This window comes from Protomyctophum parallelum, assembly GCF_964188405.1.
Source record: "Protomyctophum parallelum genome assembly, chromosome: 23".
Classification (NCBI taxonomy): domain Eukaryota; kingdom Metazoa; phylum Chordata; class Actinopteri; order Myctophiformes; family Myctophidae; genus Protomyctophum; species Protomyctophum parallelum.
In genome coordinates, this window is record NC_139715.1 from 21808877 (window position 1) to 21814876 (window position 6000).

The following is a 6000-nucleotide window of genomic DNA, read 5'->3' on the forward strand; positions in this document are numbered from 1 at the left end:
AAAGCGAAATAAAATCACAACCAAGTCCTAATGGGCGATTTGTGAAACAGTATGAAAGGAGCCCCCCACACTAGCGCCGATTCCTAACCAGTGGTGTCAATGACACCGTGGCATGCTCGTAGAACGCAGCACCACGCCGTGGTACCAGTAATTTTTTGACGTACACGCTAGAACGCGTCCCCCTAGATTCAAGAGAAGACGCACCTAATCAACCTCATGTCACAAGACTTTCCAAGACACACCAAGTACCCAGTGGTCTAGGTTACTTTGCATAACAACAGGACAGCTTTAACTGTTTACCTGAGCGCACGTAGCCTATACGGTAAGCATGCACACTTACAGCAGTATAGGCTATGGCTCCAGTAGGCTACTGCTGCTGTGATCTGTTCTGCACACAAGAAGAATGCCTCCTCCATCGAAGAACATACCGGTATTCATTCGTCCAAAGCAAACTTTTTAGTTTCGCTAGTGTGCGGTAAAGATGTTTGTCTGACTATTTTAAGTCTACTTTTGTGTTTGTGTCAAACTATCATACACTATTTAACAATAGGCTTTAGGCTATATTAGCTGTTCTGTGTGCATGCAGTGTTACGCACATGCACGGCCACGCACATGCGCGTGTGCACGTGACATCATGACACCACGGTTCCTAACACAATCATGTAAAATGTTGATGTTCTAGTAATGTTGTTCTATACTGCCAACCAGGGGCCTGTTTCACGAAACTTGGATTAGAGATTAAGCCGGGATTTAACACATATCCTGGCTTAATATATCCTGTATCAGCGATTAACCGGTTTCATGAAAACTGGTTAATCTTGCCAGATTAATTTAACCAGTTAACCTGGATATGTTGAGGCTTGATTCGGTTTCATGAAAGTGATGCTATTAGTTACCATGGAAACTAATGCTTTGGATTTAGCCTGCTCCGGACCAGGCTAACAGCTAGGTTTAACCTAATCCTGATGTCTTCACTGTTCATTAAGCAGTCAAACTGATCACAAACCAATGATGTTTTCCAGATTTATTCAATTATTATGGGTTTATGTTGCCTTATTTGTATCGGTCTGCATTAAAGGACTAATTTAAGCACTATATAAAATCAAATAACCAAAATATATAGGCTGCACAACATCATGACAGCTTGTGAGCTTGTAGATCAGCTGCTTTTGGTGAATGTTCCCCATGAATAGGTTTGCTATCGTGCAAGTGCACGTTAAGAAGAATTATTATATTATATTATATTATTTATTAATTTTTTTGTAAAAGTGAAAACCACTAAATATTACCATTACTCATTGTTTTACAACATATTACCATTGTAACGTTTCACCCACTACTAGTCCTACAAACTTACACCTAGAAACCCCATTCAAACCTACAGTATTTAGGTTCATCCTACGGTGGACATGTGTGCCTGAAAAGGAATCTTTGAAATGTTTCATAGTTTTAGAAATACAGTATAGTGCTTTCAAATTTGAGACATTTATAGGCAGATAGTGGCACTTCAAAAAAATCACTTTCACCTAGAAACTCTATTCACACTTTGTAAAATTCAGCTTACTGTGGAGACACATGCTGGAACCTTTTACTTTGAAATGTTTTGTAGTTTCTGAGTTATTTAACTTAAACGCCCAATGCATTCTCAATGGCAATAGCACAAACTTTGGCATGCTGTCATGAACCCATGACCCTCACCAGTCTGGCCCCTGTCTGGACAACAACCCCCTTCCCCAAAGGTAGCTCCCTCAGAGGACGGAGTTATGGCCAAATATCACAATATCATTATGCTTACAATATTAAGAATTCTGTTTTAAGTTAATAGTAGTGGTAAAATGTAAACTATATTTTTGGGGTAGTTAATCGTTCAGTCTATCCACTATTGAGAGTATGTTCTCTCTTTAATTACAGCAGCAGTATTTATTTTAGAAGCTTAAGTCCTTGTATCAGTAAGTCTTGAATAGATTAGTAAAGATAATGAGATATACAGAAGGGGGCTGTAATGCAACTATTACGGATGCAAACTGCCTTAATACCCCATGAAGAAGAAGGATCAGTAAATCTGTGATCCACATAATGGGTCTAGAGACAAAAAGCCAGACTGTCTATTAAGCCAGGCTTGCTGATCCCGGCTCGCCAAATCCGCCAATTTTGAGCCTCGCTTGGCTTTAGTGGAACGGAATAAACCAGGCTGTAAAGACCAGGATTGAAAAAGCCTGGTTTTGGCCTAAATCCTGGATTAGTTAATCCAAGTTTCGTGAAACAGGCCCCAGTTTAAGAAAACACAGATTGAGGCTTTAACCTTTGCTTTTATATGAAATATCCAAGACTATGATTTTATGGAAGATGCTTCTAATTAAACATATTGCTAGTTTCACCACTTCAAATGCTCTAATTTAGAAATAATCATGTGCTGGTTTAGTGACTTCTATGAAATCCAAATAACTCTGAATTCATGCAGGTAGGGCTCTAGGTGGCATAATAGCCAAAACTAAACAGCTGGGTGATTTGGGATATGCTGCCTACTCCAAACTTTTTCACACGTGTGTCTGCCCTGTCATGGGCGGGAATATGGCGGGAATATGGGGCTCAAACATGAATATGAAAGGACAAGAATAGAGCCATACGGTACTTTCTAGGAGTGCATAAATTTGCGCCTGTATTGGCAATAACAGGAGACATGGGATGGGAGCCGTGTGAGATAAGGTGGAGAGGCAGCATGATGGCCTTATGGAACCGACTAATCAGAATGCCAGAGAACAGAGTTGCTAGGAAGATTTTCAACTGGGATGTATCAGTAAAAGGTGCATGGGCGAGTGCAATAGAGGACACTCTTGTAAGAACTGGGTTACACGACAGTTTTCTAAATAACAGTGTTGTAAACATCTCCATGGTTAAAGACACACTTTATAGTTTATTTCAGAACAAATAGTCACAGGACATATGTACAAACCAAAGCTGAGAACATTTGTTACGATAAAAAGCTGTTATGCCAGGGAAAAGTATGTTTGTGCCCCATTATCCAAAAGACAAAGATCCCTATGTGCCCAACTCCGTTCTGGGATCTTGCCCTTGCACCTTGAGACTGGGAGGTATAGAGGAGTTACAGAAGAAGAACGTATTTGCACTTATTGTGATATAAATGATATTGAGAATGAGTTCCATTTTCTTTTCTATTGCCCGTTGTATCATGAGCTACGTCAAAAGTTATTTAACAGATGTAAAAATATAGATCTGATGTGGTGAAGTGATGCAGAGCGACTGAGATGGATTTTCGAACAGAAGATATTTGCATTAGCAGAATATATAGAGAAAGCTTGGGACATACGGGCAAAGAAAACTTATATGTGATGTATTTTATTTTATTTTGTGTTATTGCTTATTTCTGTTTTTGTTTTATCAAATACTTGGTGTAACTTGTGTGGGAAGTGAACGTGATATTGTTTATTTATGTTGTTGGTGTCTTATAATCCCATATTGGGATGGGTCTTAATGACAAGACACGAAAATAAAAATTCATTCATTCAAATTCATTCATGCAGTTGTGGTGACTGAAAACTTTAATCCATGACATAGCGTTAAAGTTGACTGAACTATCAGTGTCTCTCAGGGCACTATTAGCCATTTGACCACCAGGATTAATTAATCTAATTATCACGCATTGCCAAGTTGCCAATTGCCATGTTACGATGACGCAATGATGTGTGTGGTGTCTTGACCGGTTGTTGTTCTCGCTCTGTGCAGAAAAAACCCGACCGCGAGTTTCACAGCGCCTGCTGTCGGCCGTTAAAAAAACTTGTTTTCACCAGAAACGACATTCATTGCGATTTGGAGATACAGGCCATTGAAAGCAGCACATAGAGTGCAAGTGGATGCGCGCGCATCTTCAAAATGGCCACGTCCACTGTCACACTTTACACTAACGAGAGACAGCTATCGATGCGATCCGATCAAAACATGGATTAAAGAATATAAAGCCTAGAAAACGTAGGCTACGGTGTTGGTGGGCTGCCAGACTAAAGTTAATCTACGCTTTCTACTCTTCTGGCGGGCTCCGTGTTAGGGTCCTGACATCCATTCCTGACCCACTCTCCACATAATGTGTAGGACTGTAAAGAAATCTATACATGCCTGTCTTTATCGGGGCCATAAAGTGCACTGAAATACAACACTGCACAGTGCACAATCATGCAACATGACATTCTCAGCATTTAAGTGCTGAAAGTGCCCTTATGATGCCGAACTTAATGACTATGGCATGATCCATATATACTGAAAAGAACGCAGTAAAAGAACGCTATAAGTGCAAGAAAACAAAACAACATGCATGTTTGTGTTTTTGTACAAGCAAGCAGCACACACCACACCATGGCCTCTATGTCTATTCTATATAGCATTGCTTCTGAATCATCTGATCCTCTCGCAGATGGCTTTAAGTAATGCAGACATATGGGTTATAGTGAGAGAGTGTTTAGCAATTCCTTATGCATGTCTGTCTCTCACATGCCATAAAGTGGATTAAATGCACCATTCTACACTTATACTGTAATGCTCTCACTGATGATTGTGCTAAAATGAAGCTATTGCAAGGACACTAACTATATGATAGAACAGAAGACGTGAAAAATGTAGGCTGCTTAAAATATACCAGTCTAAATGCAGCATAGCATCTCTGTAGTGAATCCAATTATAATTGCAAGGTCGCTGCCTGACCTGACTACTATGACAGGGCTTCCCGTGGAAATTAAAGACTTATTATGCGATCATGCAAATCTAGCCATCTTTTTTACCCTGCACGCTTTCTTTTTGCAATGCCATATACTGGTAGCTATACTGACCCCAATTATACCAAATCTAGGCTAAACGCCCCAGTTTCAACCTGATCCAACGGTTCCACAGCGGTGACGTGCGTCCTGCTGTGAGACACACTGACAGGCTGGCACAAAGAATCTCACCGCAAACAACCCCTCATATTAAGCTCACCACATCCACCCCCGCAGAATTTTGGAAAGAAGGCATTATGAATTATGATATCATCTGAGCAGATGCCATGGGTATATCGATTGGGAATTAAACAATTCGGGATGGAGCCGCAATAATAAACATAATCATCATCATCATCATCATCATCATCATATTCATCATCATTCAATTCAATCATAATTCTCACCATCGCTGTGCACGCTCAGCATACTGCTGCGGGTAGGTTGATTCTTCTCTCTGCCGTACTAGGGTTCATCCTCGCCAGCCAACAGAACAGACATCTGCCGTAGTTGGACTTGGGCCGAACCCCAAGCTCATTGTCACGGGCTCGCACTGCGTTGGAATCCGCGGCGATCAGAGCCCTTCTCCCGGGGAGCGTCTCTCGGTGCTGTGCGGTGTGTGTATAGCTAGGCAGCAGGGCGTTGGGCCATGAGAAGAACCGTGGAAATGTTACACATGGCTCTATGCACGTTCATGATGCTTTAAATTCCTATGACTTATGCACGTTCAGGATGCTTTAAATCCCCATCTCCAGACTCCAGTCCAGAGCGTCAAGGAGGCAGGTGATGACTGATGATGCGGGTGCGTGGTGCACGATGCAGGGCGTCTGTAGCGGCGGCACCACGCTAAATGCACTGCGGTCTCTGGCTGCTGCTGGTGCTACTGAGCGCTGTCACACTATTAGACTATACATGATCCCACAGACTGAGAGGACGCCGGTCAGCCATGATTGGTGGGCGGTTGGTTGTTTGTCGTCAGGCAACCACCAATGATTATCTCGCGTCGCGTCATTGTGCAGGGAGGGCAGCTAGGACAAATATTCATTATTTAAGTCCGACGTCATTTTGTAGTGCTACGTTACGTCCGGGTCCAAGTCAAGAGGTCCAAGTGGCACCATGCAGCTCCCGTCCGCATCCCATTGTAAAATAGAATATCTAAACGCGTGAATCTTTTTAAATTGACGTTATTTTTCAGAAAGGAAGCCATAGAGGGTTAAAATGGGTCTTAATGCTTCCA

The 6000-nt window shown here is 41.8% G+C and overlaps 1 protein-coding gene across 1 annotated transcript in view; it reads right to left on the reverse strand.

The window, feature by feature from the left end:
• Positions 1 to 5598, reverse strand: part of tmem198ab (transmembrane protein 198ab) — a 59875-nt gene extending 54277 nt beyond the window's left edge. The window contains exon 1 of the mRNA XM_083758676.1: positions 5171 to 5598. The gene's annotated coding sequence lies outside the window, so the exon portion shown is untranslated. The remainder of the gene's footprint in view (positions 1 to 5170) is intronic.
• Between the last annotated feature and the right edge of the window lie 402 nt (positions 5599 to 6000).